The sequence below is a fragment of the Oncorhynchus mykiss genome, chromosome 3 (assembly GCF_057628025.1).
Source record: "Oncorhynchus mykiss isolate SJ-2025 chromosome 3, ASM5762802v1, whole genome shotgun sequence".
NCBI lineage: Eukaryota > Metazoa > Chordata > Actinopteri > Salmoniformes > Salmonidae > Oncorhynchus > Oncorhynchus mykiss.
In genome coordinates this window covers 19,821,631-19,845,000 of record NC_143024.1, presented here as the reverse complement: position 1 = coordinate 19,845,000, position 23,370 = coordinate 19,821,631, and the positions used below count along the sequence as shown (strand labels likewise).

At 41.5% G+C, this 23,370-nt stretch overlaps 1 protein-coding gene across 1 annotated transcript in view; it reads right to left on the bottom strand.

Moving 5' to 3' along the window:
* LOC110520896 (small conductance calcium-activated potassium channel protein 2) overlaps positions 1 to 23,370 on the bottom strand; it is a 124,180-nt gene that overhangs the window by 49,778 nt on the left and 51,032 nt on the right. The window lies entirely within an intron of this gene.

Here is a 23,370-nt window from a genome sequence, read left to right as displayed (position 1 = left end):
CTAACTGTCTGCTAACTATCTGCTAACTGTATACTAATTGTCTGCTAACTGTCTGCTAACTGTCATCTAACTGTCTGTTAACTATCTGCTAACTGTCTACTAATTGTCTGCTAACTGTCATCTAACTGTCTGCTAACTGTCATCTAACTGTCTGCTAACTATCTGCTAACTGTCTACTAATTGTCTGCTAACTGTCTGCTAACTCTCTGCTAACTGTCAGCTAAATGTCTGCTAACTCTCAGCTAAATGTCTACTAAGACTCAGCTAACTGTCTGCTAACTGTCTCCTAACTCTCAGCTTAAATTCTGCTAACTGTCAGCTAACTCCCAGCTAACTGTCTGCTAACTGTCTGCTAACTCTCAGCCTACTGTCTGCTAACTGTCAGATAACTGTCTGCTAACTGTCTGCTAACTGTAGGCTAATTGTCTGCTAACTCTCAGCTAACTGTCTGCTAACTGTCTGCTAACTCTCAGCTGACTGTCTGCTAACTCCCAGCTAAATGTCTGCTAAGACTCAGCTAACTGTCTGCTAACTGTCTGCTAACTCATCTAATTGTCTGCTAACTCTCAGCTAACTGTCTGCTAACTGTCTGCTAACTCTCAGCCTACTGTCTGATAACTGTCTGCTAACACCCCAGGAACTTAAGTGATGCCATTACCCCAGTCACACCATTACTTTGAGACATCATTATGGATGTATTTCTGGCATCATTATGAACACACTCTAGCCATAATGCTTTAATTGCTGTTTTATTCCTGCTCAGTTGATGTTGTTTGCTTTCTTAATTGCTGTGGTTACTGTTGATACTGTCGCCGGGGCGGTTGTTATGAGGAAGAGCTAAGAGCAGGGTTTTAGTAGAGACCATCCCCTTCAGGAAGAGACAGACGGGGGGAGATGAAGTGAGAATACGAGAGAGGGGAGATATGGAGAAGGAGAGAGGGGGAGGAGCTAGAGATAGGGAAAAAGAGAAGGCAGGGGAATGAGAAAGAGAGAAAAAGAAGGGACACATAGAGAAAGAGGAGAGACAGACAGGTAGAGAGTGAGCGATGGAGCGAGGTAGGGAAGTCCCTGTTTTAAATGAAAGGTTGAACAGATGCTGGTGGGCAGAGAGGAACAGTCAGAGTTGAGCAGAGAGAGAGAGAGCAGCTCTTACTGTATCCACATGATTCATCTGGAGAGGTTTTTATCCCACACACGTTGTCTCATCATACACAACAAACACTATGAGAGGGTCAAACAACAGAACTAACACAGTATAGGACCAACCAGAAGTCACAACTCATCTGGAGGGGCCTCAACTGGCCTGCACTGTAGCAGGATTTAATGTACAGCCACTACCAGACTGAAGAACAAGGGATAGGGAGAGACAGATAGAAAGACAGACAGAGAGAGAAAGAGAGAGAGAGAGAGCAAGAGAGAGAGAGAGAGAGAGAGAGAGAGAGAGAGAGAGAGAGAGAGAGAGAGAGAGAGAGAGAGAGAGAGAGAGAATGATACAGATAGTTCAACTGAAATGTGACACTAAAAGAGAGTTCGGTAGTGGTAACATTCTTGCCCAGGTGTCTGTGTCTGCTCCAGCCAACTTACCTTGGTGAGACAGCTACAGCCTGTGGCCTGGTTGAAAGCAGACACAGTCACCCAGGCTAGTGACACTCCTTGTGCTCTAGTAGCAGAATGACACAACCAGCAGTGGATCACTGCTGGATAGAAACACTTTCAGCTTTCAGACTAGATGTCTCTGTTTGCGTGACAGTGTAGCATGCAACTGGTGCCACTGGTGAAAAGACAAAAGGAGCATTCATCATGTCGTTGGTGTGTGTCGCAAGGAGTCATTGTGTTCTGCACACTCGTGTATTGTAGGTAAAATGATTTGTGAATGCTGCATGTCAGTCAGTGTGTGTGTATGTGTGCATGAAAGAGAGAGAGAGAGAGAGAGAGAGAGAGAGAGAGGGGGGGGGGGGGGAGAGAGAGAGAACGAGAACGAGAAGGAGAGTGACAGTGAGAGTGAGAGCGGGTGTTTTGCAGACCCAGCCTCGTCATGGTGACTGTTGCCAAGGCAACAACATCAAAGACCAGCCAAGCTTAATTAGAATCCCCAGCAAGAGAGAAAGAGATAAAGAGAGAGAGAGCGGGAGGGAGGGAGAGGTAGGGACACAGGGGAAGAGATAGAGACAACGGGAAGGAAGAGAGAGAAAGATCCTGTGTGTGAGAGTCAAAGAGAGTGAGAGAGAGAGTACAGTACATAAGTTTGTGTGTGTGTGTGTGTGTGTGTGTGTGTGTGTGTGTGTGTGTGCGTGCGTGCGTGCGTGCATGCGCGCATGTGTGTGCCTGTGTGTGTCTGTGCACACTAATGGCACTGCGCTTTTCCATTGAGTCAGAGGGAAGCCCATCACAGCCCCAACACACACACAACTCATTCACACTTGCAGAACATCTCTTTTGTCTGCAAACTGATCGTCATTCACTCTGCTGTCCCTTCAGTGTGTGTGTGTGTGTGTGTGTGTGTGTGTGTGACACTGCCACTCTTCTATCCCTCACTCCCTCTTTCTCTCTCTTCCCCAGATCCTCCCTCACTCCCTCTTTCTCTCTCTTCCCCAGATCCTCCCTCCCTCTTTCTCTCTCTTCCCCAGATCCTCCCTCCCTCTTTCTTTCTCTTCCCCAGATCCTCACTCCCTCTTTCTTTCTCTTCCCCAGATCCCCCCTCCCTCTTTCTTTCTCTTCCCCAGATCCTCCCTCCCTCTTTCTCTCTCTTCCCCAGATCCTCACTCCCTCTTTCTCTCTCTTCCCCAGATCCTCACTCCCTCTTTCTTTCTCTTACCCAGATCCTCACTCCCTCTTTCTCTCTCTTCCCCAGATCCTCACTCCCTCTTTCTCTCTCTTCCCCAGATCCTCAATCCCTCTTTCTTTCTCTTCCCCAGATCCTCACTCCCTCTTTCTCTCTCTTCCCCAGATCCTCACTCCCTCTTTCTTTCTCTTCCCCAGATCCCCCCTCCCTCTTTCTCTCTCTTCCCCAGATCCTCCCTCCCTCTTTCTTTCTCTTCCCCAGATCCTCACTCCCTCTTTCTCCCTCTTCCCCAGATCCTCACTCCCTCTTTCTCTCTCTTCCCCAGATCCTCACTCCCTCTTTCTCTCTCTTCCCCAGATCCTCACTCCCTCTTTCTCTCTCTTCCCCAGATCCTCACTCCCTCTTTCTTTCTCTTCCCCAGATCCTCACTCCCTCTTTTTCTCTTCCCCATATCCTCCCTCTTTCTTTCTCTTCCCCAGATCCTCCCTCCCTCTTTCTCTTCCCCAGATCCTCACTCCCTCTTTCTCTCTCTTCCCCAGATCCTCACTCCCTCTTTCTCTCTCTTTCTTTCTCTTCCTCAGATCCTCACTCCCTCTTTCTCTCTCTTCCCCAAATCCTCCCTCCCTCTTTCTCTCTCTTCCCCAGATCCTCACTCCCTCTTTCTTTCTCTCTCTTTCTTTCTCTTCCCCAGATCCTCCCTCCCTCTTTCTCTCTCTTCCCCAGATCCTCCCTCCCTCTTTCTCTCTCTTCCCCAGATCCTCCCTCCCTCCCTCTTTCTCTCTCTTCCCCAGATCCTCCCTCGCTCTTTCTCTCTCTTCCCCAGATCCTCCCTCCCTATTTCTCTCTCTTCCCCAGATCCTCACTCCCTCTTTCTCTCTCTTCCCCAGATCCTCACTCCCTCTTTCTCTCTTCCCCAAATCCTCCCTCCAGCTTTCTGAATGACATCCAAACATATCCAAACAGAAGTGATTCAGACTCGCACCATCAGAGGAAATTACCATCCCTCCTTCTCTCGCTCCCTCCCTCCCCCTTCCTCTTCATTCTACACACCTCTACACAGTCCTCCCTTCCTCTTCCTCCTCTCTCCCCCTGTGCTGCTGTCACTCTTTTCCTGGATGAATCGCCACAAGGAAAAACTAAATATTTAAATTCCATTAAGAAGGTAATCTGTCATTGGGAATGACTGAGCACCACCGGGCTTACACCACAGAACAGTAGGAGAAGGGGAGGAGGTAGAGAGGGAGGGAAGTGGGAGAAGAAGGGAGGGAGGAGAGGAGAGCAGAAGTGTCGTCACTAGTTAACACATCCACAAAGTCATAATTATGGCATGTACCTTTTATCTTCTTAACATTTAATTTGAAACCTTACCATAACCTTAACTCTAACATTAACCACCTGCTAACCTTATGCCTAACCATAACCTTAAATTAAGAACAAAAAGCACATTTGTGTAATCAATTTTGACTTTGTGGCTGAGGAATCTGACTTTGTGTCTGTGTTAACTAGTGGAGTACAGTACCAGTGGTCAAAACCCACAGAGGGAAAAGGGAATAGCCAGGAGGGAGGGGTGAGATAGAAGGTGTGTGGAAATAAAGGACAGGCAAAGAGAGAGGGAGTGAGGGATAGATGGAGGAAAGTGAGTAGAGGAAATTGAAGGCCAAAGATAGGTGAGGCCTTTTCACAGGTGAAGGTGTAAACTGGCAGGGGATTAGCTAGCGGATGTCTCCTGGTGCGCTATAATAGGACACCTCTAAACCCTCTTTGGCTCCCGGCCTGACAACCCCATCTAACCCCTCCCTTACCCTGCCTCCCCCTCTCACCCACTCCTGTCCACAGCCACTGACTGTATGTGCTTTGGGAGTGTGTGTGTGTTCTAGGTGTGTGTGTCTGTAAAACTTCTCCTTCCATCCTCCTCACCCTCCTCTTACCCCCCAAATCCCCCACTTCCCCATCTCCAGCCCTGCTCTGCTAGGGACTCTGCTGTAACAACATACCAGAGCAAGAGACAGAAGGAGTTCCACGTATCAAACACTTATTTCATTTATATTAAAACCAGCTAAATCTGGGTGAGTCCTGCTGATTATAGACCCATAAGTTTAATAGATTGTGACAATAATATAATAACAAAGCTTATAAGCAACAAAATGTCAAAAGTCTTACCAGACTTACCAGTCTTACCAGTCTCACCAGACTTACCAGTCTTACCAGTCTTACCAGACTTACCAGTCTTACCAGTCTTACCAGACTTACCAGTCTTACCAGTCTTACCAGACTTACCAGTCTTACCAGTCTTACCAGACTTACCAGTCTTACCAGACTTACCAGTCTTATCAGTCTTACCAGACTTACCAGTCTTACCAGACTTACCAGTCTTATCAGTCTTACCAGACTTCATACATATCAAACAGGGTTTATTAAAAATAGACACTTACAAACAAATAGAAGAACATGTTTCAGTTGAATACTAAATGCTAAAAAACAAGATATAGATGTATCAATAATGGCTGTTGATGCTGAAAAGGCTTTGGACCGTCTTGAATGGGCTTTTCTTTCATTAACTTTGTATTTTACCCCCTTTTTCGATCTTGTATCATCGCTACAACTCCCCAACGGGCTCAGGAGAGGTGAAGGTCGAGAACCATGCGTCCTCCGAAACATGACCCGCCAAACCGCCACACCCATCCACTTAACCTGGAAGTCAGCTGCACCAATGTGTCAGAGGAAATACTGTCCAACTGATGACCGAAGTCAGCCTGCAGGCGCCCGGCCCACCACAAGGAGTCGCTAGAGCATGATGAGCCAAGTAAAGCCCCCCCCAGCCAAATCCTCCCCTAACCCGGGTTCGATACTGGTCCAATTGTGTACCGCCCTATGGGACTCTGGGTCATGGCATGTTGTGACACAGCCTGGGATAGAACCCGGGTCTGTAGTCATTCCTCAAGCCCTGCGATGCAGTGCCTTCGACCGCTGCTCCACTCGGGAGGCCTTGAATAGCCTTTTCTATTCAAAACTTTGGAAGCTTTCAACTTTCCAGCTAAAATAATACATATAATAAAAATATTATATAAATATCCTAAAGCAAAAATATACACAAATAATACATTATCTGACAAAATTGCTTTAGAAGGGGGCACAAGACAGGGATGTCCTCTCTCTTCTCCTGTTTGCACTGGCAATTGAACCGCATGCAAAAATAATTAGACAGGACCCAAAGTAACAGGTATCATTATTGGCAAACATTAATATAAACTAAACTTATTTGCAGATGATCTCGTGGTATATCTGATCAATGTTGAAAATGTAATGACCCTCTTGCAAAAAAATATTTCAGGAATACTCTAAAATCTCAGTATTGAAATGTATGTGGAAAAAAACGAAACATTGGCAATAGGAAAAATAATAACTCATGATCTCCTGCAATCCTTTAAGTGTACCACAAAACATATACAATACTTAGGATGCTTAATAAGTAACAATAAACAACAAAAACAGTGCATTCGGAAAGTACTCAGAACCTTCGACCTTTCCCATATTTTGTTCCGTAAAGATAACTTTATCCCATTACTCAACAATATGAAAGCAGATGTAACTAAATGGAATAATCTTCCCATAAATCTAACAGGTAGAATATTTGTCCCAGCATTGTTCGGGTTAGGGGAGGGTTTGTCCCAGCATTGTCCGGGTTAGGGCAGGGTTTGTCCCAGCGTTGTCCGGGTTAGGGGAGGGTTTGTCCCAGCATTGTCCGGGATAGGGGAGGGTTTGTCCCAGCATTGTCCGGGTTAGGGCAGGGTTCGTCCCAGCATTTTCCGGGTCAGGGGAGGGTTTGTCCCAGCATTGTCCGGGTTAGGGCAGGGTTTGTCCCAGCATTGTCCAGGTTAGGGGAGGGTTTGTCCAAGCATTGTCCAGGTTAGGGGAGGGTTTGTCCCAGCATTGTCCGGGTTAGGGGAGGGTTTGGCCCAGCATTGTCCGGGTTAGGGCAGGGTTTGTCCCAGCATTGTCCGGGTTAGGGCAGGGTTTGGCCCAGCATTGTCCGGTTTAGGGCAGGGTTTGGCCCAGCATTGTCCGGGTTAGGGCAGGGTTTGGCCCAGCATTGTCCGGGTTAGAGGAGGGTTTGTCCGGAGGGGCTTTACTTGGCTCATCGGGCTCTAGTGACTTCTTGTGGCGGGCCGGGCGCCTGCAAGCTGACCTCAGTCGTAAGCTGAACGGTGTTTCCTCCGACACATTGGTGCGGCTGGCTTCCAGGTTAAGCAGGTCATGTTTCGGCGGATGAGACAAGATCGAAAATGGGGAGAAAATGCGGGTAACAAAATATAGATAGATATACACTACCGGTCAAAAGTTACACCTACTCATTCAAGGGTTTTTCTTTATGTTTACTATTTTCTACAAGACATCAAAACTATGAAATAACACTTATGGAATCATGTAGTAACCAAAAAAGTGTTAAACAAACCTAAATATATTTTATATTTGAGATTCTTCAAATTGCCGCCCTTTTCTTTGATCAGAGCATTGCACACTCTTGGCATTCTCTCAACCAGCTTCATGAGGTAGTTCACTTTTAATTGAAATGGAATGCATTTCAATTAAAAGTTGTGCCTTCTTAATGTGTTTGAGCCAGTCAGTTGTGTTGTGACAAGGTAGGGGGGTATACAGAATATATTCTTATTTGGTAAAAGACCAAGTCCATTTTATGGTAAGAACAGCTCAAATAAGCAAAGAGAAACAACAGTCCATCATTACTTTAAGACATGAAGGTCACTTAATAAAGAAAATGTCAAGAACTTTGAAAGTTTCTTCAAGTGCAGTCGCAAAAACCATCAAGTGCTATGATAAAACTGGCTCTCATGAGGACCGCCACAGGAAAGAAAGACCCAGAGTTACCTCTGCTGCAGAGGATACGTTCATTAGAGATAACAGCCTCAGAAATTGCAGCCCAAATAAATGCTTCACAGAGTTCAAGCAACAGACACATCTCAACATCAACTGTTCAGAGGAGACTGTGTGAATCAGGCCTTCATGATCGAATTTCTGCAAAGAAACTACTACTAAAGGACACCAATAAGGAGAAGAGACTTGCTTGGGCCAAGAAGCACGAACAATGGTCTGGAGTCCAAATTTGAGATTTTTGGTTCCAACCACTGTGTCTTTGTGAGGTGTGATTTGCTGGTGAAACAGTCTGTGATTTATTTAGAATTCAAGGCACACTTAACCAGCATGGCTACCACAGTATTTTGCAGTGATACGCCATCCAATCTGGTTTGGGCTTAGTGGGACTATCATTTGTTTTTCAACAGGACAATGACCCAACATCTCCAGGCTGTGTAAGGGCAATTTTACCAACAAGGGGAGTGATGGAGTGCTGCATTAGATGACCTGGCCTCCACAATCCACCGACCTCATCCAAATTGAGATGGTTTGGGACGAGTCGAACCGCAGAGTGAGGGAAAAGCAGCCAACAAGTGCTCAGCATACAGTTGAAGTCGGACGTTTACATACACTTATGTTGGAGTCATTAAAACTTGTTTTTCAACGACTCCACAAATTTCTTGTTTAAAAACTATAGTTTTGGCCTCCCGGGTGGCGCAGTGGTTAAGGCTGAATGTCATGCGTCCTCCGATACACAACCCAACCAGCCGTACTGCTTCTTAACACAGCGCGCATCCAACCCGGAAGCCAGCCGCACCAATGTGTCGGAGGCTACACCGTGCACCTGGCCACCTTGGCTAGCGCGCACTGCGCCCGGCCCGCCACAGGAGTCGCTGGTGCAAGATGAGACAAGGAGATCCCTACCGACCAATCCCTCCCTAACCCGGACGACGCTAGGCCAATTGTGCGTCGCCCCACGGACCTCCCGGTCGCGGCCGGTTACGACAGAGCCTGGGCGCGAACCCAGGGACTCTGATGGCACAGCTGGCGCAGTACAGCGCCCTTGTGGCCAGGTGCACGGTGTAGCCTCCGACATATTGGTGCGGCTGGCTTCCGGGTTGGATGCGCGCTGTGTTAAGAAGCAGTACGGCTGGTTGGGTTGTGTATCGGAGGACGCATGACATTCAGCCTTCGTCTCTCCCGAGCCCGTACGGGAGTTGTAGCAATGAGACAAGATAGTAGCTACTACAACAATTGGATACCACGAAATTGGGGAGAAAAAGGGGTAAAATTCAAAAAAAAAAATAATAATGTTTTGGCAAGTTGGTTAAGACATCTACTTTGTGCATGACACAAGTCATTTTTCCAACAGTTGTTTACAGACAGATTATTTCACTTATAATTCACTGTATCACAGAGGCAATTCACAATGTGCCTTTAAACAGCTTGGAAAGTTCCTGAAATGATGCTTATAGTTAATTCACTAAAGAGGAACAATGAGTACATATTGAAGATGAGCATGCTCATCCCCAGAATCTTTTTACATGCCTATTTTCAAAGGATAAAGCTAAGACCATGAACAACTTCATAGTTTAGAACACTATAACAATATGGAAGAAAATGAAACATTATACAAGAATCAATATCACTCCCAAAAAACTATCTTTGGACAGCTTTTCAGAATGTACAGATAAATTGGTCCACATGGAAAACTAAAGGAATAGAAACTGTAAATGACTTGGTAATACAGAATTAAAAAGCAATTTTGGACTGACCAATGTAGATATTTTCAAATGCATCTTAAGTTTAATATTAAGAAATGTATATTTAAACATTTTTGGACATCAGCGCAATCTTGAGGGATTCCTATTTGAGTCAGAAAAGGATGTTCATATGATAGCTGAGATATACAAAACCTTGCAGAGAGCCTATCCAACTGACAATCTCTTTAAAAAAATACAAGAATTGGAACCAAAACATAAAAACAACTGATATTGGCACAAGATGGAGGCAATGTTTGAACATAACTAACGTGTCCCGATCGTTTAGAGATGGATTGGACCAAGGTGCACCGTGGTAGGCGTACATTTTACTTCTATTAAATGACACCGAAAAAACAACAAAATACAAAAACGAACGTAAAGCTACATGCAGTGCAGAAAGCAACTACACACAAACAAGATCCCACAAACTGCTGGTCATTTATGAACATTTGAACATCTTGACCATGTTCTGTTATAATCTCCACCCGGCACAGCCAGAAGAGGACTGGCCACATAGCCTGGTTCCTCTCTAGGTTTCTTCCTAGGTTTTTGCCTTTCTAGGGAGTTTTTCCTAGCCACCGTGCTTCTACACCTGCATTGCTTGCTGTTTGGGGTTTTAGGCTGGGTTTCTGTACAGCACTTTGAGATATCAGCTGATGTACGAAGGGCTATATAAATACATTTGATTTGATTTGAACTAAAAGTGGAAAAAAGGCTGTCTAAGCATGATCCCCAATCAGAGACAACGATAGACGATCAGCTGCCTCTGATTGGGAACCATACCCGGCCAACAAAGAAATAGTAAAACTAGAATGCCCACCCAAATCACACCTCAACCTAACCAAATAGAGAAATCAAAAGGCTCTCTAAGGTCAGGGCGTGACATAACGAGATTACAGGTAACTAAAATGTATGCTTAATTCAGTATAAACTATTGTATAGAATCTGTTACAAAAGAGACAAAATTAACAAATTATACAGCACAACGCCAGAGTCATGTCTTAAGTCTAAAACTAACAATAACGCAATAATCCATGCCTTCATGTAACGCTATAAAGTCGAAAAGTTATATGCGGAGTTACAAAGTTGCACCTGTAAATAGCCCATCTGTAAACAGCCCATCCAACTACCTCATCCCCATACTGTATTTATTTATTTATTTAGCTCCTTTGCACCCCAGTATCTCTACTTGCACATTCATCTTTTACACATCTACCATTCCAGTGTTTAATTGCTATACTGTATTTACTTCGCCATAATGGCCTATTTATTTCTTTAACTCCCTTATCTTACCTCATTTGCACTCACTGTATAAACTTTTGTTTTATTTTTTCTACTGTGTTATTGACTGTACGTTTGTTTATTCCATGTGTAACTCTGTGTTGTTGTCTGTTCACACTGCTATGCTTTATCTTGGCCAGGTCGCAGTTGTAAATGAGAACTTGTTCTCAACTAGCCTACCTGGTTAAAAAAAGGTGTTCTCAACTAGCCTACCTGGTTAAAAAAAGGTGTTCTCAACTAGCCTACCTGGTTAAAAAAAGGTGTTCTCAACTAGCCTACCTGGTTAAATAAAGGTGTTCTCAACTAGCCTACCTGGTTAAAAAAAGGTGTTCTCAACTAGCCTACCTGGTTAAATAAAGGTGTTCTCAACTAGCCTACCTGGTTAAATAAAGGTGTTCTCAACTAGCCTACCTGGTTAAAAAAAGGTGAAACATAAAAAATACAAAATAAAAAGTTGTCTGTCAGAAGTATTACAATGTAAATGTACTTTTAATCTGTCTCTCTGTTTATTTCAAGACATGGCACATGAGGGTGCAGTGAGATACCCGATCATCTTGAAAAACAAAAAATCAACAACAACAAAAATCAACTCATCCTCCATCGTTAACCCAATGGAAAGTTCAAGTGCTTTATTATCGAAATGCTGAAAGTGTGTGGGCGATGGAGAGAAACAAAATGGTGCAGTTTGAGGCCATGTGACGGAGAGTGATGTGGGCACTGGAGATGGGGGTATGAGCAGATGGCTCTGGGCAGGGGGGATGTTGTGGATGTTGGTGAGAGTCTGTATGTTGTTGTTGATATATGGATGTTTTGTATTGTTTAAAAAATTATTTTAAAAGGAAGGAGAGAAAGAGAGGAAAGGAGTGAGACAGAGACAGGAAATGAGAGAGAGCAGGAGAAAGAGATAGAGAGAGAGAAATAGGAGAGAGGGGGAAGGAGAGCAACTTGAAACTCTAATGGTCTTCTGTAGAATACTGTGCTCTCTGGTAAGATGTGCAGTTTCCACTCTTCCCCCCAGATGAGTGTTCACCCCCTCCCCCTCTCATGTCCTCCATCTCCCTGGCCAAACCCCCATGGCCATGGTGGCTGCTGAGTAATCGTGTTAAGTCCCTGACTACAGAACAAGACACAGACACAAGCAGACACCGACAGGCCAATCCAGAGTCACACAGTACAGAGACAGACATGACCAAACAAGCCCAGAGGCACACAGAACAGAGACAGACCTGACCAACAAACCCAGAGTCACACAGAACAGAGACAGACATGACCAAACAAGCCCAGAGGCACACAGAACAGAGACAGACCTGACCAACAAGCACAGAGTCACACAGAACAGAGACAGACATGACCAAACAAGCCCAGAGTCACACAGAACAGAGACAGACATGACCAAACAAGCCCAGAGGCACACAGAACAGAGACAGACCTGACCAAACAAGCCCAGAGGCACACAGAACAGAGACAGACAGACCTGACCAACAAGCCCAGAGTCACACAGAACAGACAGACATGACCAAACAAGCCCAGAGGCACACAGAACAGAGACAGACCTGACCAACAAACCCAGAGTCACACAGAACAGAGACAGACATGACCAACAAGCCCAGAGTCACACAGAACAGAGACAGACATGACCAAACAAGCCCAGAGGCACACAGAACAGAGACAGACCTGACCAAACAAGCCCAGAGGCACACAGAACAGAGACAGACATGACCAAACAAGCCCAGAGGCACACAGAACAGAGACAGACAGACCTGACCAAACAAGCCCAGAGGCACACAGAACAGAGACAGACCTGACCAAACAAGCCCAGAGGCACACAGAACAGAGACAGACCTGACCAACAAGCCCAGAGGCACACAGAACATAAACAGACCTGACCAACAAGCCCAGAGGCACACAGAACAGAGACAGACCTGACCAACAAGCCCAGAGGCACACAGAACAGAGACAGACCTGACCAACAAGCCCAGAGTCACACAGAACAGAGAAAGACCTGACCAACAAGCCCAGAGGCACACAGAACATAAACAGACCTGACCAACAAGCCCAGAGTCACACAGAACAGAGACAGACCTGACCAACAAGCCCAGAGTCACACAGAACATAAACAGAACTGACCAACAAGCCCAGAATCACACAGAACAGAGACAGACCTGACCAACAAGCCCAGAATCACACAGAACAGAGACAGACCTGACCAACAAGCCCAGAGGCACACAGAACATAAACAGACCTGACCAAACAAGCCCAGAGTCACAACTCCCCAGCGGGAGGAACAAAAAGGAGGTACAGTAGATGTTTTCCCTAAGCACTGATACAGGGTCAGATATTTTTTATCCCCCTAATGATAAGGCTGGGATTATCAGTAGGGTAATCTTATCCTAGATCTGTGGTTAGGGGCGAGTTCTACCTGTGAGGAGAAAGCCCACCTCAGGGAGGAGAGAGACAGGCTAGACTACACACCACAGGACACAGTGATGGAGAGGACACACGCATACATGCACACACACTCACACACACAAATAGGGTGGGAAACGACTTGCAAGGCCTGCAGCATGGAAATCCCTTGAAGAGAGAGATAAAAACTAGGACAAGGATCTCTCTCTCTCTCTCTTTCTCTCTCAATCACACACACACACGCACATGCACGCACGCACACACACACACACACACACACACACACACACACACACACACACACACACAAACACACACACACACACACACACACACACACACACAGGAAAACAGATGACACACTTTCCAAGACTGTGCTCTCAACTCTGAGGGAACACCTCTCTGGCTTTCTCTACACAGCTGAGAGAGATAGAGAGAGGGAGAGAGAGAGGGGGGGTGAGAGAAAGAGAGAGAACATACAATTTGATATATCAATTAGGATCTGGCTAAAAGTACTTGAATCAGTTATAGAACCCTCTATGGTTGTGAAGTCTAGGGTCCACAAAATAGGACAAACACCAAATTGAGACACTGCAGAATACCTGACCACTGTGACTGAACCAAAATTAAGAAAAGCTTTGACTATGAACAGACTCAGTGAGTATAGCCTTGCTATTGAAAGAAGCCGCCATAGGCAGACTTGGCTCTCAAGAGAAGACAGAGTATGTGCACACTGACCAAAAAATTAGGTGGAAATGTATGACCATATAAGAGACACATACTTCCCTCAGATTACACAGACCTACAAATAATTTAAAAGCAAATCCAATTCTCATAAACTCCCATATCTATTAGGTGAAATAGCACACTGTGCCATCACAGCAGTAAGATTTGTGACTTGTTGCCACAAGAAAAGGGCAACCAGTGAAGAACAAACACCATTGTAAATACAACCCATATTTATGTTGATTGATTTTCCCTTTCGTACTTCAACTATTCACACAATGTTACAACACTGTACATAGATAATGATATAACATTTGAATTGTCTCTATTCTTTTGAAACTCTTGGCATTCTGATATGAACATACTGTTAGAATGTACCCAGTGTTTCTCTAACAAGGTCTGATATTAACATACTGTTAGAATGTACCCAGTGTTTCTCTAACAAGGTCTGATATGAACATACTGTTAGAATGTACCCAGTGTTTCTCTAACAATGTCTGATATTAACATACTGTTAGAATGTACCCAGTGTTTCTCTAACAAGGTCTGATATTAACATACTGTTAGAATGTACCCAGTGTTTCTCTAACAAGGTCTGATATTAACATACTGAATGTACCCAGTGTTTCTCTAACAAGGTCTGATATTAACATACTGTTAGAATGTACCCAGTGTTTCTCTAACAAGGTCTGATATTAACATACTGTTAGAATGTACCCAGTGTTTCTCTAACAAGGTCTGATATTAACATACTGTTAGAATGTACCCAGTGTTTCTCTAACAAGGTCTGATATTAACATACTGTTAGAATGTACCCAGTGTTTCCCTAACAAGGTCTGATATTAACATACTGTTAGAATGTACCCAGTGTTTCTCTAACAAGGTCTGATATTAACATACTGTTAGAATGTACCCAGTGTTTCCCTAACAAGGTCTGATATTAACATACTGTTAGAATGTACCCAGTGTTTCTCTAACAAGGTCTGATATTAACATACTGTTAGAATGTACCCAGTGTTTCCCTAACAAGGTCTGATATTAACATACTGTTAGAATGTACCCAGTGTTTCTCTAACAAGGTCTGATATTAACATACTGTTAGAATGTAACCAGTGTTTCCCTAACAAGGTCTGATATTAACATACTGAATGTACCCAGTGTTTCTCTAACAAGGTCTGATATTAACATACTGTTAGAATGTACCCAGTGTTTCTCTAACAAGGTCTGATATTAACATACTGTTAGAATGTACCCAGTGTTTCTCTAACAAGGTCTGATATTAACATACTGAATGTACCCAGTGTTTCTCTAACAAGGTCTGATATTAACATACTGTTAGAATGTACCCAGTGTTTCTCTAACAAGGTCTGATATTAACATACTGTTAGAATGTACCCAGTGTTTCTCTAACAAGGTCTGATATTAACATACTGTTAGAATGTACCCAGTGTTTCCCTAACAAGGTCTGATATTAACATACTGTTAGAATGTACCCAGTGTTTCTCTAACAAGGTCTGATATTAACATACTGTTAGAATGTACCCAGTGTTTCCCTAACAAGGTCTGATATTAACATACTGTTAGAATGTACCCAGTGTTTCTCTAACAAGGTCTGATATTAACATACTGTTAGAATGTAACCAGTGTTTCCCTAACAAGGTCTGATATTAACATACTGTTAGAATGTACCCAGTGTTTCTCTAACAAGGTCTGATATTAACATACTGTTAGAATGTACCCAGTGTTTCCCTAACAAGGTCTGATATGAACATACTGTTAGAATGTACCCAGTGTTTCCCTAACAAGGTCTGATATTAACATACTGTTAGAATGTACCCAGTGTTTCTCTAACAAGGTCTGATATTAACATACTGTTAGAATGTACCCAGTGTTTCTCTAACAAGGTATGATATTAACATACTGTTAGAATGTACCCAGTGTTTCCCTAACAAGGTCTGATATTAACATACTGTTAGAATGTACCCAGTGTTTCTCTAACAAGGTCTGATATTAACATACTGTTAGAATGTACCCAGTGTTTCTCTAACAAGGTCTGATATTAACATACTGTTAGAATGTACCCAGTGTTTCTCTAACAAGGTCTGATATTAACATACTGTTAGAATGTACCCAGTGTTTCTCTAACAAGGTCTGATATTAACATACTGAATGTACCCAGTGTTTCTCTAACAAGGTCTGATATTAACATACTGTTAGAATGTACCCAGTGTTTCTCTAACAAGGTCTGATATTAACATACTGTTAGAATGTACCCAGTGTTTCCCTAACAAGGTCTGATATTAACATACTGTTAGAATGTACCCAGTGTTTCTCTAACAAGGTCTGATATTAACATACTGAATGTACCCAGTGTTTCTCTAACAAGGTCTGATATTAACATACTGTTAGAATGTACCCAGTGTTTCTCTAACAAGGTCTGATATTAACATACTGTTAGAATGTACCCAGTGTTTCTCTAACAAGGTCTGATATTAACATACTGTTAGAATGTACCCAGTGTTTCCCTAACAAGGTCTGATATGAACATACTGTTAGAATGTACCCAGTGTTTCCCTAACAAGGTCTGATATTAACATACTGTTAGAATGTACCCAGTGTTTCTCTAACAAGGTCTGATATTAACATACTGTTAGAATGTACCCAGTGTTTCTCTAACAAGGTATGATATTAACATACTGTTAGAATGTACCCAGTGTTTCCCTAACAAGGTCTGATATTAACATACTGTTAGAATGTACCCAGTGTTTCTCTAACAAGGTCTGATATTAACATACTGTTAGAATGTAACCAGTGTTTCCCTAACAAGGTCTGATATTAACATACTGTTAGAATGTACCCAGTGTTTCTCTAACAATGTCTGATATTAACATACTGTTAGAATGTACCCAGTGTTTCTCTAACAAGGTCTGATATGAACATACTGTTAGAATGTACCCAGTGTTTCTCTAACAAGGTCTGATATTAACATACTGTTAGAATGTACCCAGTGTTTCCCTAACAAGGTCTGATATTAACATACTGTTAGAATGTACCCAGTGTTTCCCTAACAAGGTCTGATATTAACATACTGTTAGAATGTACCCAGTGTTTCCCTAACAAGGTCTGATATGAACATACTGTTAGAATGTACCCAGTGTTTCCCTAACAAGGTCTGATATTAACATACTGTTAGAATGTACCCAGTGTTTCCCTAACAAGGTCTGATATTAACATACTGTTAGAATGTACCCAGTGTTTCCCTAACAAGGTCTGATATTAACATACTGTTAGAATGTACCCAGTGTTTCCCTAACAAGGTCTGATATTAACATACTGTTAGAATGTACCCAGTGTTTCCCTAACAAGGTCTGATATTAACATACTGAATGTACCCAGTGTTTCCCTAACAAGGTCTGATATTAACATACTGAATGTACCCAGTGTTTCCCTAACAAGGTCTGATATTATCATACTGTTAGAATGTACCCAGTGTTTCTCTAACAAGGTCTGATATTAACATACTGAATGTACCCAGTGTTTCTCTAACAAGGTCTGATATTAACATACTGAATGTACCCAGTGTTTCTCTAACAAGGTCTGATATTAACATACTGTTAGAATGTACCCAGTGTTTCCCTAACAAGGTCTGATATTAACATACTGTTAGAATGTACCCAGTGTTTCTCTAACAAGGTCTGATATTAACATACTGTTAGAATGTACCCAGTGTTTCTCTAACAAGGTCTGATATTAACATACTGAATGTACCCAGTGTTTCCCTAACAAGGTCTGATATTAACATACTGTTAGAATGTACCCAGTGTTTCTCTAACAAGGTCTGATATTAACATACTGAATGTACCCAGTGTTTCCCTAACAAGGTCTGATAATAACATACTGTTAGAATGTACCCAGTGTTTCCCTAACAAGGTCTGATATGAACATACTGTTAGAATGTACCCAGTGTTTCCCTAACAAGGTCTGATATTAACATACTGAATGTACCCAGTGTTTCTCTAACAAGGTCTGATATTAACATACTGTTAGAATGTATCCAGTGTTTCCCTAACAAGGTCTGATAATAACATACTGTTAGAATGTACCCAGTGTTTCTCTAACAAGGTCTGATATTAACATACTGTTAGAATGTACCCAGTGTTTCTCTAACAAGGTCTGATATGAACATACTGAATGTACCCAGTGTTTCCCTAACAAGGTCTGATATTAACATACTGTTAGAATGTACCCAGTGTTTCCCTAACAAGGTCTGATATTAACATACTGTTAGAATGTACCCAGTGTTTCTCTAACAAGGTCTGATATTAACATACTGTTAGAATGTACCCAGTGTTTCCCTAACAAGGTCTGATATTAACATACTGTTAGAATGTACCCAGTGTTTCCCTAACAAGGTCTGATATTAACATACTGTTAGAATGTACCCAGTGTTTCTCTAACAAGGTCTGATATTAACATACTGTTAGAATGTACCCAGTGTTTCCCTAACAAGGTCTGATATTAACATACTGTTAGAATGTACCCAGTGTTTCCCTAACAAGGTCTGATATTAACATACTGTTAGAATGTACCCAGTGTTTCCCTAACAAGGTCTGATATTAACATACTGTTAGAATGTACCCAGTGTTTCCCTAACAAGGTCTGATATTAACATACTGTTAGAATGTACCCAGTGTTTCTCTAACACGGTCTGATATTAACATACTGTTAGAATGTACCCAGTGTTTCTCTAACAAGGTCTGATATTAACATACTGTTACAATGTACCCAGTGTTTCCCTAACAAGGTCTGATATTAACATACTGTTAGAATGTACCCAGTGTTTCTCTAACAAGGTCTGATAATAACATACTGTTAGAATGTACCCAGTGTTTCCCTAACAAGGTATGATATTAACATACTGTTAGAATGTACCCAGTGTTTCCCTAACAAGGTCTGATATTAACATACTGTTAGAATGTACCCAGTGTTTCCCTAACAAGGTCTGATATTAACATACTGTTAGAATGTACCCAGTGTTTCCCTAACAAGGTCTGATATTAACATACTGTTAGAATGTACCCAGTGTTTCTCTAACAAGGTCTGATATTAACATACTGAATGTACCCAGTGTTTCCCTAACAAGGTCTGATATTAACATACTGTTAGAATGTACCCAGTGTTTCTCTAACAAGGTCTGATATTAACATACTGAATGTACCCAGTGTTTCCCTAACAAGGTCTGATATTAACATACTGTTAGAATGTACCCAGTGTTTCCCTAACAAGGTCTGATATTAACATACTGTTAGAATGTACCCAGTGTTTCTGTAACAAGGCTGATATTAACATACTGTTAGAATGTACCCAGTGTTTCTCTGACAAGGTCTGATAATAACATACTGTTAGAATGTACCCAGTGTTTCCCTAACAAGGTCTGATATTAACATACTGTTAGAATGTACCCAGTGTTTCTCTAACAAGGTCTGATATGAACATACTGTTAGAATGTACCCAGTGTTTCTCTAACAAGGTCTGATAATAACATACTGTTAGAATGTACCCAGTGTTTCCCTAACAAGGTCTGATATGAACATACTGTTAGAATGTACCCAGTGTTTCTCTAACAAGGTCTGATAATAACATACTGTTAGAATGTACCCAGTGTTTCTCTAACAAGGTCTGATATTAACATACTGTTAGAATGTACCCAGTGTTTCTCTAACAAGGTCTGATAATAACATACTGTTAGAATGTACCCAGTGTTTCTCTAACCAGGTCTGATATTAACATACTGTTAGAATGTACCCAGTGTTTCTCTAACAAGGTCTGATAATAACATACTGTTAGAATGTACCCAGTGTTTCTCTAACAAGGTCTGATATTAACATACTGTTAGAATGTACCCAGTGTTTCTCTAACAAGGTCTGATAATAACATACTGTTAGAATGTACCCAGTGTTTCTCTAACAATGTCTGATATTAACATACTGTTAGAATGTACCCAGTGTTTCTCTAACAAGGTCTGATATTAACATACTGAATGTACCCAGTGTTTCCCTAACAAGGTCTGATATTAACATACTGTTAGAATGTACCCAGTGTTTCTCTAACAAGGTCTGATATGAACATACTGTTAGAATGTACCCAGTGTTTCTCTAACAAGGTCTGATATGAACATACTGTTAGAATGTACCCAGTGTTTCTCTAACAAGGTCTGATATGAACATACTGTTAGAATGTACCCAGTGTTTCTCTAACAAGGTCTGATATTAACATACTGTTAGAATGTACCCAGTGTTTCCCTAACAAGGTCTGATATTAACATACTGTTAGAATGTACCCAGTGTTTCCCTAACAAGGTCTGATATTAACATACTGTTAGAATGTACCCAGTGTTTCCCTAACAAGGTCTGATATGAACATACTGTTAGAATGTACCCAGTGTTTCCCTAACAAGGTCTGATATTAACATACTGTTAGAATGTACCCAGTGTTTCCCTAACAAGGTCTGATATTAACATACTGTTAGAATGTACCCAGTGTTTCCCTAACAAGGTCTGATATTAACATACTGTTAGAATGTACCCAGTGTTTCCCTAACAAGGTCTGATATTAACATACTGTTAGAATGTACCCAGTGTTTCCCTAACAAGGTCTGATATTAACATACTGAATGTACCCAGTGTTTCCCTAACAAGGTCTGATATTAACATACTGAATGTACCCAGTGTTTCCCTAACAAGGTCTGATATTATCATACTGTTAGAATGTACCCAGTGTTTCTCTAACAAGGTCTGATATTAACATACTGAATGTACCCAGTGTTTCTCTAACAAGGTCTGATATTAACATACTGAATGTACCCAGTGTTTCTCTAACAAGGTCTGATATTAACATACTGTTAGAATGTACCCAGTGTTTCCCTAACAAGGTCTGATATTAACATACTGTTAGAATGTACCCAGTGTTTCTCTAACAAGGTCTGATATTAACATACTGTTAGAATGTACCCAGTGTTTCTCTAACAAGGTCTGATATTAACATACTGAATGTACCCAGTGTTTCCCTAACAAGGTCTGATATTAACATACTGTTAGAATGTACCCAGTGTTTCTCTAACAAGGTCTGATATTAACATACTGAATGTACCCAGTGTTTCCCTAACAAGGTCTGATAATAACATACTGTTAGAATGTACCCAGTGTTTCCCTAACAAGGTCTGATATGAACATACTGTTAGAATGTACCCAGTGTTTCCCTAACAAGGTCTGATATTAACATACTGAATGTACCCAGTGTTTCTCTAACAAGGTCTGATATTAACATACTGTTAGAATGTATCCAGTGTTTCCCTAACAAGGTCTGATAATAACATACTGTTAGAATGTACCCAGTGTTTCTCTAACAAGGTCTGATATTAACATACTGTTAGAATGTACCCAGTGTTTCTCTAACAAGGTCTGATATGAACATACTGAATGTACCCAGTGTTTCCCTAACAAGGTCTGATATTAACATACTGTTAGAATGTACCCAGTGTTTCCCTAACAAGGTCTGATATTAACATACTGTTAGAATGTACCCAGTGTTTCTCTAACAAGGTCTGATATTAACATACTGTTAGAATGTACCCAGTGTTTCCCTAACAAGGTCTGATATTAACATACTGTTAGAATGTACCCAGTGTTTCCCTAACAAGGTCTGATATTAACATACTGTTAGAATGTACCCAGTGTTTCTCTAACAAGGTCTGATATTAACATACTGTTAGAATGTACCCAGTGTTTCCCTAACAAGGTCTGATATTAACATACTGTTAGAATGTACCCAGTGTTTCCCTAACAAGGTCTGATATTAACATACTGTTAGAATGTACCCAGTGTTTCCCTAACAAGGTCTGATATTAACATACTGTTAGAATGTACCCAGTGTTTCCCTAACAAGGTCTGATATTAACATACTGTTAGAATGTACCCAGTGTTTCTCTAACACGGTCTGATATTAACATACTGTTAGAATGTACCCAGTGTTTCTCTAACAAGGTCTGATATTAACATACTGTTACAATGTACCCAGTGTTTCCCTAACAAGGTCTGATATTAACATACTGTTAGAATGTACCCAGTGTTTCTCTAACAAGGTCTGATAATAACATACTGTTAGAATGTACCCAGTGTTTCCCTAACAAGGTATGATATTAACATACTGTTAGAATGTACCCAGTGTTTCCCTAACAAGGTCTGATATTAACATACTGTTAGAATGTACCCAGTGTTTCCCTAACAAGGTCTGATATTAACATACTGTTAGAATGTACCCAGTGTTTCCCTAACAAGGTCTGATATTAACATACTGTTAGAATGTACCCAGTGTTTCTCTAACAAGGTCTGATATTAACATACTGAATGTACCCAGTGTTTCCCTAACAAGGTCTGATATTAACATACTGTTAGAATGTACCCAGTGTTTCTCTAACAAGGTCTGATATTAACATACTGAATGTACCCAGTGTTTCCCTAACAAGGTCTGATATTAACATACTGTTAGAATGTACCCAGTGTTTCCCTAACAAGGTCTGATATTAACATACTGTTAGAATGTACCCAGTGTTTCTGTAACAAGGCTGATATTAACATACTGTTAGAATGTACCCAGTGTTTCTCTGACAAGGTCTGATAATAACATACTGTTAGAATGTACCCAGTGTTTCCCTAACAAGGTCTGATATTAACATACTGTTAGAATGTACCCAGTGTTTCTCTAACAAGGTCTGATATGAACATACTGTTAGAATGTACCCAGTGTTTCTCTAACAAGGTCTGATAATAACATACTGTTAGAATGTACCCAGTGTTTCCCTAACAAGGTCTGATATGAACATACTGTTAGAATGTACCCAGTGTTTCTCTAACAAGGTCTGATAATAACATACTGTTAGAATGTACCCAGTGTTTCTCTAACAAGGTCTGATATTAACATACTGTTAGAATGTACCCAGTGTTTCTCTAACAAGGTCTGATAATAACATACTGTTAGAATGTACCCAGTGTTTCTCTAACCAGGTCTGATATTAACATACTGTTAGAATGTACCCAGTGTTTCTCTAACAAGGTCTGATAATAACATACTGTTAGAATGTACCCAGTGTTTCTCTAACAAGGTCTGATATTAACATACTGTTAGAATGTACCCAGTGTTTCTCTAACAAGGTCTGATAATAACATACTGTTAGAATGTACCCAGTGTTTCTCTAACAATGTCTGATATTAACATACTGTTAGAATGTACCCAGTGTTTCTCTAACAAGGTCTGATATTAACATACTGAATGTACCCAGTGTTTCCCTAACAAGGTCTGATATTAACATACTGTTAGAATGTACCCAGTGTTTCTCTAACAAGGTCTGATATGAACATACTGTTAGAATGTACCCAGTGTTTCTCTAACAAGGTCTGATATGAACATACTGTTAGAATGTACCCAGTGTTTCTCTAACAAGGTCTGATATTAACATACTGAATGTACCCAGTGTTTCTCTAACAA